The 13,062-nt window shown below is 35.4% G+C and overlaps 1 long non-coding RNA gene across 1 annotated transcript in view; it reads right to left on the bottom strand.

Annotated features, from left to right (window-relative positions):
• LOC102151569 overlaps nucleotides 1–12,271 on the bottom strand; it is a 503,105-nt gene extending 490,834 nt beyond the window's left edge. Inside the window, exons 1-2 of the long non-coding RNA XR_005356708.1 lie at nucleotides 12,139–12,271; nucleotides 9,671–9,799 (exon numbers count right to left, since the gene is read on the bottom strand). This is a non-coding gene — a long non-coding RNA (uncharacterized LOC102151569). The remainder of the gene's footprint in view (nucleotides 1–9,670; nucleotides 9,800–12,138) is intronic.
• Between the last annotated feature and the right edge of the window lie 791 nt (nucleotides 12,272–13,062).

Genomic DNA, 13,062 nt, shown 5'->3' on the forward strand with positions numbered 1-13,062 from the left:
CTTGGAGTCTGCCTGAGATTCTCTCTCCCTCTCCCTCTGCCCCTCCCTTATTCATTCATTCATTCTCTGTCTCTGTCTCTGTCTCTCTCTCTCTCTCTCTCTCTCTCTCTCCCCCCCCCCATCTAAAATAAATAAATCTTTTAAAATATAATCTCAGAGAAGAGAATCTTTTTCCTAGTAAATCAGAGGACTGAGAACTGGCCAATTCATTCATTAATACCTTAGAAGAGTAGAAAGTACTCCTACAGATTCGTAAAAGATAAAGAGCCAACATCAAAATGGGAGAACTTAGGAAGCATATCCAAACTGTGAACAAACAAATGAAATGGTTTATGATCTCACCAATATCCAGGGAAATTAAAATTAAAACAAGCATAAGATGCCAAATATTACTAAAATCAGAAATCCCACTTTAGGAAATATATTTGATAGTAATAAAAGCATCAGAACACAGGGATATATGTACACAAACTTTTTTTCTGTAATTAAAAAAATTAAATCACTTTCAGTTTCATTCATAGGAAGATTAAACATACTATAGTATGTTCACCCTATGCAATATATGCCAGCCAGTGAAAATGTTTTCTATTAATCTGGAGATCTGTTTTCAAAAAACAAATTGTAAAATATCATAACAATAATACTTTCTTACTCAAAAACCTGTCTATGTGTATACATGTTTGATATCTTTTCATGAACATGAAGGAAGGTAGAGAATGTCATGCTCTGTGCTATAAAAGTGGTTGGTTTCAGGAAAGTAAAAATAGAAAGATATAAAAGAATCAGTCACTTTTCCTTTACACATCTTTGAGTTGTTGCATATGTGCCAATAAGATATTGTTTTAGAAATTCTTTTTTAAAAACTAAAAGGAAAAAAATATTACATAAAGTTACTTTCAATATGGCAAAGATCCAACCTTATGTGAATTTAAATAATTGTTCAATGCTAAATACCCAAAATTACTGAATTCATAAACACCTCATGCACCACTACAATATATTTCTATCAATAAGATAAAAGATAATAATCATGCCCAAAGGAACATCATTTCCAGCCGCACACTTTATTAAATAAATGCCAGTGTTTAAGCTATATTTTGTCATTGTCATTGTCATTTGTAATCATCTCCACTTTAAAAAGAAAAAGTTCAATAGTTAAAAGCCAACTAAACAAACAGAAAATAAATCTATTATAAAACCAGAAGATGTTTCTATCATCTAAATTCTCTTAAGTTTTTACTATCTTTAGGAGAAATTGAATTAACTATGAAAATAAAGTATCCCTGAACTCCCTTTTTTTACCAAAAGATTTTCTATTTTCTCCTGAGCCCTCTCTCTAAGAAAAAGTATAGGGTTTCAATTGTTGGAAAGAATTTTTGGATCAGTGTTAAGCTTTTGGAGATAACACTGTTTTGAGTTCTTTTGAAAAACTGAAATAGGAGAGAAATCCTGGAGTATCAAACCAGACACCAACATGGATCCTGCAGTTAGAGAACAGTAAGCTCTCTGCATCAGGCAACCCCTGTGCTTGCAAACATGCAGTTTTCCCAAGTCGGGGAAATACGTACAAACACATAAAAGGGATCATATTCAATCACCCCAATTAAGTCTAGCGAAATAAGAAATGCTTTCCTCACTCTACCCTCCCACCATTTTCAATTTACTTTAACCCATTGACCCATTTTTTTATATTCTTAAGTTTTTTATTTTAATTCCAGTATAGTTAACATATGGTATTATATTAGCTTCTGGTGTACATTTTAGTATTTCAACACTTCTACACGTTATTCCATGATTATGATAATTGTACTTTTTAATCCCATCACCTATTTCACCATCTCCCTCATCCACCTCCCCTTTAATAACCATCTGTTTGTTCTCTGTAGTTAAGAATCAGTTTCCTTGGATGGAACTGGAGGGTATTATGCAGAGTGAAATGAGTCAATCGGAGAAGGACAAACATTATATGGTCTCATTCATTTGGGGAATATAAAAAATAGTGAAAGGGAATAAAGGGGAAATGAGAAAAAATAAGTGGGAAATATCAGAAAGGGAGACAGAACATGAAAGACTCCTAACTCTGGGAAACGAACTAGGGGAGGTGGAAGGGGAGGTGGGCGGGGGTGGGGGGTGGAGGTGACTGGGTGATGGGCACTGAGGTGGGCACTTGACAGGATGAGCACTGGATGTTATTCCATATGTTGACAAACTGAACACCAATAAGAAATAAATTTATTTAAAAAAAGAATCAGTTTCTTCATTTGTCTCTTTTTCCCCTTTGCTTCTTTGTTTCTTTAATTCTGCATACAGTATGTCTTTCTCTGACTGACTTATTTCACTTAGTGTTATACTCTCTAGCTCTATCCTGGTCATTGCAAATGGCAACATTTCATTCTGTTATGGCTGAATAATATTCCAACACACACACACACACACACACACCATCTCTTCTTTATCCATTCATCTTTTGACAGACACTTAGGCTGCTTCCATAATTTGGCTATTGTAGATAACATTGCAATAAACATAAGGGTGCATATATCTCTTTGAATTATTATTTCTATATTCTTTGGGTAAATACCCAGTAATGCAATTACTGGATCATAGGGCAGTTCTATCTTTAATTTTTTGAGGGACCTCCACCCTGTTTTCCACAGTGACTGCACCCGTTTGCACTCCATCCAGCAGTACATGAGGGTTCCTTTTTCTCCACATCCTTGCCAACATTTGTTGTTTCTTGTGTTTTTTATTTTAGCCATTTTAGGTGATATCTTTACAGGTATGAGGTGATATCTCATTGTAGTTTTGATTTGCATTTTCCTGATTGATAAGTGATGTTCAGCATCTTTTCCTGTGTCTGTTGGCCATCTGTATATCTTCTTTGGAGAAGTGTCTGTTCTTGTCTTCTGCCCATTTTAATTGGATTATTTGGTTTTTGACAATCATATTGTATTGGTCCTTTACGTATTTTGGATACTGATCCTTTATCAGATATATCATCTGTAAGTCTGTCCTCTCATTCAATAGGTTGTCTTACAGTTTCATTAACCACTGATCCATTCTAAATAAAGTCTATCATTCTCACTGTCAGAAAATTATTCGAAATTAGGTTCCAAAAAATAATTTATTCTCTGCAGAACAGATCAAAAAATTCTTCATTTTTTTCCACTCCTAATTACATCTTGCCACCTATCAGGTTAATGTTTGGTTCTTGATTTTGTTCTTCTAATAGCAACTCCTCCATCCAATTGCCTCAGCACCTGTTTTGACACACTCTAACCTTCTGATTCAGAGCCGCACTCTATGTTGAAATACCAAAGTACAATGCTTCTGTGTGTTGCAGCTTTTTTACAGTTCTCACTTACCTTTGCATCATAGCATACATACATTTCCATAATATTTCCTCATTTATATATAGTCCATTAAGGTAATCCTTCTTAACAAAGTAAATATTATTTCTTTGATATTATAAGCTCTTGGAGTTAAAAAATATTTATAGTATAATTCTCCAAATCTACCCGTATTTAAATAAATCTGATTAGGGGCATACACATACATATATACACACACACACACATTACCATTTTTTTTTTATTTTTATTTACTTATTCGAGAGAGAAAGAGAGCGTAGGAGCAGGGGGAGCACACAGAAGGAGAAGAGAGAGAGAAAATCCCAAGCAGACACAGTGCTAAGCACAGAGCCCAAGGTGGGGCCCAATCCCATGACCCCAAGACCACGACCTTAACCAAAATCAAAAGTCAAAAAAAAAAAAAAAAAAAGACACTTAACCTACTGAGCCACCCAGGCATCCCTACAGTACATTTTTAAGAATAAAAATACTACCACTATGCTATAAGCATTGCTATTTGATACTTTTGGTTTAGTAAAACTTAATGATGCTGGAATATCTATACTCTTAAGAAAGCCTTGTACTAAGTAGAATGTTTACCCAATAGAGAGTAAATCAACTACCCAATAATCATCTCAGGAAGGTACTAGTGATGGCTAGGAGGTTCTTTTTAAGAATAAATTTGGGGGAAAAAATTTGGACAACAGCAAACAGTTTTAATCTATCATGACTGCATATATGCAGTTACATAAGGTCTTTTCTCTGCAAATTAAACCAATTATGAGTCCAAATGTCTGCTCTAGAGAACACAGAGGAAATTGCTAGTAAAATCTTTTTCATATGTGGAGGACTTTTAATTATTGTTACACATGTATTTATTTATTCAACAAGCATTTACTAAGTGTCTACTACATAGTAGGTAATATATTAACTGTAAATAATGTAGGGTAGGAAATCAGAAGATCTGGGCTGAAATCTCTGCTCACTCGCTGTTAGCTGTGTGATTTTGAAAGTTTCTCACTATGCTTTATGGAGTACAGGACTTATTTTCTCCTTCATAAAACAGAGCTAATAATAATACCTAGTCCAAAGACTTATTGTAAGAATTAAGCATTCAGTAATACAGTTGTCAGTGTCTGGCACTTAGTAAGTGTTCAATAAATGTTAGTTGTGTTATTACTTCAGGATTCTTGTCTTAGGAATTTCCTAGTATAAAATGGTAAGAGAATGGAAGAAATAGAGAAGAAAATTCCTTATCAGGGAATAAGTTATGCAGGGTTAGAGAGAAACATAGTGAAACTTGGTGTAAAAGAAAAATTAATCGATGAATTTAATATATTTAAACTGCAGCCTTGGGAAAATAAAACATTATTGCCTTTTATTCCTATGATGCTAATAAAAGACCTATGTCAATTTACAAAGTTAGTTATCTTTATAACACTGGACACAGACAATTCCTGGCACAGTTACCCAAAAATATTGATGAATGAACTGACAAATAAATGCATACATGTATGAACATAGATCTCTTGAAAGTGTTTAAGTATCTTGTAAATAAAATCAGATTTGTATTTTAGAAGGATAATATGGTTGGCTTGTTGAAAATGGGCATTAAAAAGAAGAAACTGGAATAAGGAAAATAGGGAAGTCATCATTAACTCTGGCAAAAAGTGATGAAGACCTAAATCAAGGCAACACCAGTGGGCACAGAAATAAGTTACTCATGTGAAGGAGACCCAAAATGTGGTAATCCTTCAATGTGAGTAATGAGAAAGAAGCAAGAACAACAACGATCTCAAAGTTTCTAGGCTATGTAGTATGTGAAGATTCTAGCCATAAAAATAGAAAAGGATAGATGGCAAATTTGGAATAGATATATATAGGAAGCAGAAATTGAACTTGGATTTGCTGAGATACTGGGAAATTAACTCTGACACCATAAGCAATGCAGTGATGGATGAAGTTCCAGAAGTGAATGGGATTATCCAGGAAGAACACAAAGATGATGAATAAAGGAAAGACCAAAATTTAACCAGGTTGATGATCAAATATTACAGTTTAGGTGATAAGACTATTTCACAGGAAGTCCTTTTTGTATTAGTATTTCCAAAGATATAAGGTAAGAAGACTAAGTTGATGATAAAGAAGGTGGTATCAGAAATAGGCAAGTTCCACACGAGAATGGATATGGAAAACCATGAAAGCAAAGATAGAGGGAAAATGTCAACATCATTAAATGCACAAATGTCAAAGAAAGCAGACAGAAAAATTGTCCATTGGCCCAAAAGTAAATGTATAGGTAGTCTGCATGGGGCTTGACAGTGTCACATTCCTTCCAGCATGAATAAGAATACCTTCTTCCCCACAACCTTGTGAATAGAGTGATACTGTCAGGCTTTCGTATTTTTGCAATCTTCTGTATGAGGAAAATGGCATCTTACCATAGTTTTTATTTTAATTACTCAGTATCAATGAAGTTGAGTATTTTTGTATATAAAGGCACTGACTACTATACATTCTAATAAATTGTTCAAGCATTTTTGCCAATTTTTCTATAGGATTTGTAATCCTTTATGACTTTTCAAAGTTCTTTATATGTTAGAAATATTAAACTTTTGACTTACGGTTATTTTTCACACGAAATTTTTAATTTTTAGATAGTCAAATTTATCCATTTCTTTCTTTAATTCTTCTGGATTTGGAATCATATTAGAAATGCCTTCCCTAAATCCAGATTTTAGTAGGATTCATTGGTTTTTCTTCTAGATCCTATGTGAATTCATTCTTTTAGATTTACAATCCATTTTAAGTTTATTTTTGTTTACTAGTATAAGAAAAAGGCATAATTTTATCTTTTCCCAAGTGACTACCCAGTTGTCTCAACACCATCTATTAAATAATTGATCCTTTCTCCAGTGATATGACTTTTTTCTATTTACTTTTTTTAATAATCTCTACACCCAACATGGCACTCAAACTCATGAACCCCAAGATCAAGAGTTGCATACTCTTTTGACTGAGCTAGCCAGGTGCCCCTCAACAACTTCTTCATACACTAAAATTCCACATGTACTTGCAATTATTTCTAGAATTGTTTGATCCATCCACTGTTCTACCTATTCATGCACCAGTCCCACACCATTTTAATTACAGAGACTTTACAGGGTGTCTTAAAATATAGTAGCACTACCCCCTTCATAGCTCTGTCCTGTCAGTAATGTCCTAGCTATTCTTACAAGTTATTTTCTTTTTTTTTTTTAATTTTTTATTGGTGTTCAATTTACTAACATACAGAATAACCCCCAGTGCCCGTCACCCATTCACTCCCACCCCCCGCCCTCCTCCCCTTCTACCACCCCTAGTTCGTTTCCCAGAGTTAGCAGTCTTTACGTTCTGTCTCCCTTTCTGATATTTCCCACACATTTCTTCTCCCTTCCCTTATATTCCCTTTCACTATTATTTATATTCCCCAAATGAATGAGAACATATAATGTTTGTCCTTCTCCGACTGACTTACTTCACTCAGCATAATACCCTCCAGTTCCATCCACGTTGAAGCAAATGGTGGGTATTTGTCATTTCTAATAGCTGAGTAATATTCCATTGTATACATAAGCCACATCTTCTTTACAAGTTATTTTCTATATGAAATTTGCTATCAACTTATCTAATTCCACAAAAAGAAATTTGCTGATGTATTTATTAGTATCAAAATAAGTCTACAAATCAACCTACGGAGCACTGCCTTTTTGATAAGGGTGAAGCATCCTATACAAGAGGAGGGATGTCATTCAATTTGATTAAGTTAAGAATGTTACACCATTTCCTTCATGTATATTTGGCACAATTATTGTTGGATTTGTTCCTAACTATTTTCCCTTTTTTTTTGACAGCGTTTTCTCTAAGCGAAAATTTCAGATTTTTAAGTTTTTAGCAGAAACAGAGTTTCTGCCCAATGGAGATCTCATTTTATTTTCTCAAAGATTATTATTTGTGTATATTAGGGTCTCTCAGCCTTTGTACTGCACTAATGACATTCTGAGACCAGTAATTTTTGTTGTTGTTTTTGGCTGGGGAGAAGGGGGCTAGCCCATGCATTTTAAGACATTTAGCAAATCTCTGTTAACTACCCAGTAGATGCTGGTATCAATACCATCCCCTGTCAGGAAAACCCAGAATGTCCCCTCCTCACATGGGGACAGGGGGGCAGCTCAGTTAAGAAACACTGCTATCATGAAATCGGTTGATTTTTGCATGCAAATCATATATTTTATAATATCAATGAATTATTACAGTATCTGCCTGTGTCTTGAAACATTTTAGAAATAAAACAAGAATGAGGCAGGAGTCCAAAATATCATCTTTACTACTAGTAAAATGATTATGGAACAAAGTGGCTCCTATCTCCAGATTTGTGGGCCTTTCTAATGTTAAACCCTCAAAATAGGCATAGACGGCTTCCCATGTCATAGCAGAGGTAAACCACAGGCTTTCCTAGGTAAGACAGATCCTCTCACTGCCTGACAGAGAGAAAAGTAGGAGCTGTGCTTCTTGCAGCCAGGCTCTTTCCAAAGATAAAGGGGAGATGGAGATGTTGGGCACAAATATCCAGTTTTTCCTTTAAAACTCTTCTAGCAGGTTAAGGGGGAAGAGACAGACCAAGAGTTCCCTCCACATAGAAAAATCAAAAGTAGGGAATAAATGCTCTTGAACATAAAGATATTACTCAAAATCTTCCCCAGTAGCATCTAAGTATCACTGCAAGTATCTCATAGGTTCAAGAACATGTCAGTTCATTTCGGAGCCACCATTTCAGACACCCACATCCTCCTTAAGAATGCTCCTCTGTGGAGGAGGGCTGTCATATTCATGACAGCACAGACCCTCACTGTACTAACTTCTTAAGATCTCAAAAGTATGTGGCACTTTGTTTCCTGGGCTCCAAATCAGCCTATCTTCTTCCCAAAGTATCACCACGTCTTCATAACATGGCTCTTCTTCCACTTCCTTCCTTGGGACTCAAACCAGAGAAAAGGCTTCATTCTGTCACCTCCATTGTCCTCATCAACTTGGTCTCTTCTTACCAAAGATACATGAAAAATAACACCTCTTTGTCCCCCTTTAGTTATCAATCCTATCTCCAAAATCCCTATTAATTTTGCAGATAAATGATCCAAGCCATTATTACACTATTACCACAGCTAGATTCTGACTCTTCTTTTTCCTATTTATGAAACACAACCACTTTCAAAAGTGTGCACTATTTAAAATTTGCCCTCGGTAATTCAATATTAGTTATGAAGCATTTACTACACACAGACATTATGCCAGAACAATGATGACAAGACTTCCATTGGCTTGTATTCCAGGGTTAAAGCCACTCTTGTTTATGTCATGGCACACAAGAATGGAATGTTTTGGAATCTATATATCTATGTGGGGTTTTTTTTATCCCCTATGTATAATTAGTAATCATATACTTTTGATCATGTCCATAAAATGGAAATTTTCTTCTATTTTTATTTAAACTAGTTAACATGGCATATAATGTATTATTGGTTTCAGAGGTAGAGTTCAGTGATTCATCTGTTTTACATAATACCCAGTACTCATCTCATGCCCTCCATAATGCCCATCACCCAGTTACCCCATTCCCCCACCTCAAGCCTCTCCAGCAACCCTCAGTTTGTTTTCTATAATTAAGAGTCTCTTATGGTTTGTCTTAATTAAGAGTCCCTTATGGTTTGTCTTCCTGTCTGATTTCATATTTCTATGTGCTTACCCACAATCCTAGAATATGACATCAGTATGTCAGGCCACTTGGCATTTCAGACTCTTTTTTTATATGTTCTACCTCTGCAAAATTTTGAACTTCAACATCTCACTAGCTCAGCTTCAGGCAGACCAAATCACAAAAATGACAAGCAGAATTCTAGATAGTGCCCTATCATCAATTGCCTGAAGAATTAAAGCCAGGTTACCACTTTAAGTTTCTGCTCATGGATGCCTTTGAGGGATAACAACCTTCTCTTCCCAAATCCATCCCTTTTAGAAATCATTTGCCTAAAAGCCCTCGCCAGAAGCTCTATCTGGTAGCTTATAAATGATTTTAATATTACTCCCTTAAAATACATACTATGTCCACGATTTTTAAATAATTTGAAACACACAAATCTTTGGCTAATAATGAAATATAATCATGAATTCACACATAAGGACAAGAGAAGCTGTTTTCCATATTAGTGCCAATTTAGGGCCTGAGTTTCCTGGCAGTCCCAGAAATAAAAGAAAAGATGATGAATCACTTATCTCTTACTAACCTTGAGGAGTTTTCCTGTAAATATTTACGTTAAGAACATTCAATTACATTAAGAATGTCCTCAGTCGGTCAGAGCTAGGCAGCGGGGGCGGCACACCACAAAGGAAGGAGTGGGAGTGGCCAGGGGCTGCTGGAGAGAGGAAAGAAATAAAAAATGTACTCAAGAAAGAGTTCTTACAAAAGATGCAGAGATGTACTTTACAATACTATTGCTTTATTTTTAAAAAAAGATTACCATTCCTTTACATGAGAAAAGTTAAAGGCTTTATTTTTATGTGTGTTTGATATACTTATTTTTTAACAAAGTGATTAGAGAACAGAAAAAGTAACAGTGTATATAGTCCTGTCTTTTTAGAGTATCAGTCATTTTACCTATGCTTTTGGCAGTTCATGGTGATCGTGGCAAGGCAGGGCTTTCAGATAAATGCCTAATGAACAAATGTTCTAACTTAAATTAAAAATGATTACTATGGATGGAAGTGCATTGGTGTGTCTTTGTGAGTGACAGAATGTGTGTGATGGAGACACATATGAATAGAGATATCTGATATAAAATATTCCATTTGGGTAGGAGACAGAGACAGGGTAGATACTGTTTCTGAAATTAATGAGCCTGACTTGTGCTCTCAGCTGGGCAGAGGGCATTAAAATTTTCATGAAAGTGGGTCTAAAGGGTAGCTATAAAAAGAGTTAAGGACCTTGAGGTAGGGAGATCATCTTGTATTATGCACATGGATCCAAAGTAATCACAAGGGGTCCTTTAGAACCAAAGAAAGAACTGTGAGTACTGAGTCAGAAGTCTAAAGGATGGAATCACTGGCTTTCTAGATGGAGGGAGAGGCCATGGGTCAAGGTATGCAGACACCCTTAAGAAGCTGGAAAAGCTAAAGGAAAGGATTCTCCTCTGGAACTTTCAGAAGGAACATAAACCTACATAATTTAATTTTAGCCCAGTGAAACCTACACTGACTTCTGACTTCCAGATTACAAGATCATAAATGTGTAGGCCTCTTTTAACCACTAAGTTTGTGATAATTTCTTTGCAGAAGTCATAGGAAACTAATCCAGAATTAAAAGGAAAAATACATGTGAAACATTAGTACAATAGTGGACACACTGAAGTACTCAGTAAACATTGTTACCATCATAATGGACAACAATTCCTAGTTTTGTTCTGATAATAATTTCCAGAAGTTTTGACTACTAGGTTGAATTGTGTGAAACTGCCAATATTTGATCATTTTTAACCTACAATAATGATTATTTCATATGACCCAACCTAACATTTCTAAGCCTACTACTGATTCACAGGAATAAAAAAAACCATTAAAAGATACGATGCTGGAACACCTCAGTGGCTCAGTGGTTGAGCGTCTGCCTTTGGCTCAGGGCATGATCCTGCAGTCCTGGGATCGAGTACCACATCGGGGTCCCTGCAGGAGGCCTGCTTCTCCTTCTGCCTATGTCTATGCCTCTCTCTGTGTGCTCTCATGAATAAATAAATAAATAAACTTAAAAAAATATATACGATGCTTAACTCCTCAAAGTTCACCTCAGCCTTTCCTCTTCAATTACAATAGCCTTGTGAGATTGTTATAAGGATTAAATGAAATAATGTATGTAAAGTAGTAACAGGAGTACTAAAGTAAGCCCAAGTAAAGGGTAGCCATTATTATGCTTTTTAAGCTAAGTTCAGGAGAACTGAGACTTTGTTTTATTCACTGTTATAACTGTTCACACAATGTATTTTTATATAAACTACCTATTAAGACATTCTATGCAGTTCCTTGTAGTACCTGCCCAATATGCCTTTTTGTTAGCCTTGTCATGCCTTTAAAATTTTTTTGTAGGATTAAAAACTATCACTTGAGTCTCACTTGGTCAAGTATTCTGTTTTTTTTTTTATGACCATTTTTCTCTGGCATCTTACACACTTTTTGTGTTTTTTTCATAGTGCATAACCATACCAGTTTAAGAAAAATTGTATTCACTGTTTGGCTGATACAAATAACAATGTATTGGGATCCCTGGGTGGCGCAGCAGTTTGGCGCCTGCCTTTGGCCCAGGGCGTGATCCTGGAGACCCGGGATCCAGTCCCACGTCGGGCTCCTGGTGCACGGAGCCTGCTTCTCCCTCTGCCTATGTCTCTGCCTCTCTCTCTCTCTGTGTGACTATCATTATTAAATACAAATTTTAAAAAATTTAAAAAAAAAACAAATAACAATGTATTTTAACAAAGATGTCTTCTTTCTGTCTCCCTCCTGGATAAATGAAATATAGTAACCCACACCTGCTTCATTCAAGCCAAGCAATGTGGAACTGAAATTTAAAGGTATCAAAATATGGCATGCATGTTATTGTCCACCAATATTCAAGTTTTCCCTCACACTCCTTGCCCCCTGTTATTACATAAAGCCACATGAACTATGGTTAGAGCCCATGGTCTATGGAAGGAAACGGTATGGGCACCTTCTAAATCAAAGCATTTCCAAGTCCATCTGGGAACCTTCAACTCTCAACCTCTGTCAAAGAAGCCTCATGTTTCAGATAGTGCAACTACAAGATGCAGAGCCTCCTTTAGCCTATGATCCTTTGTGACAGTAAGGAGGAAAGCCCCACTCACTCATGTTAGACTAGTAGCATAAGCTAGAAGTTTCACTGCAGTAAGTCGCTGAGATTTTAAAATTGTTTGTTATATAGTTCAGCCACTCTTACCTGAATAAAAAAGAAAGATATATATATTTAATTATGGTAATAATAATATTAATAATATATATTTAACAATGATTCTGATTGCAAATCATTTAGTAATTAGTTGTCCTAACCTTATAAAAATAATTATTTTCAAAATTAAAGAAATTTGGAGAGAAGGTTGAGGACATACTGAAAAGGTAGAAAACAAAAAACATTGTATAGGTAAATGAAATAATATCCATCTGAGATGAAGTCAGACAAAAATTTAAATTTATGCCACTGATTCATAACACACATAGAAATGAAAGCAATATTCTAGGTTTCACAATACCAGAGAACACACACCCTTGTTCAACATTAATGGATATTGTATACTATTACACACTATTATTGTTTGTATAAGAATTCTAGACAGATGTTCACCAGCTGACAACATAACTTTTGAGAATGTCAAATAGAGACCATCTGAGATAGCAGACTGTGAAAATGACACTCTACATCAGTGGTTCTCAAACTTGAATGTTAGTAGGAATCATCTAGGGATTTGGTGAAAAATGCAGATTCCTGAGCCCTGTCTCTAGGTGTTTGTATATACTATGTCTAGAGAAATTCCCACAAACTGGCAATTTTAGCAGAAATCCCAGGTAACTCTGATATAAGAAGTCCATGTACTGTAACTTTGAAAAAAGTATCCTTTAC

Source organism: Canis lupus, chromosome 3 (assembly GCF_011100685.1).
Source record: "Canis lupus familiaris isolate Mischka breed German Shepherd chromosome 3, alternate assembly UU_Cfam_GSD_1.0, whole genome shotgun sequence".
Classification (NCBI taxonomy): Eukaryota; Metazoa; Chordata; class Mammalia; order Carnivora; family Canidae; genus Canis; species Canis lupus.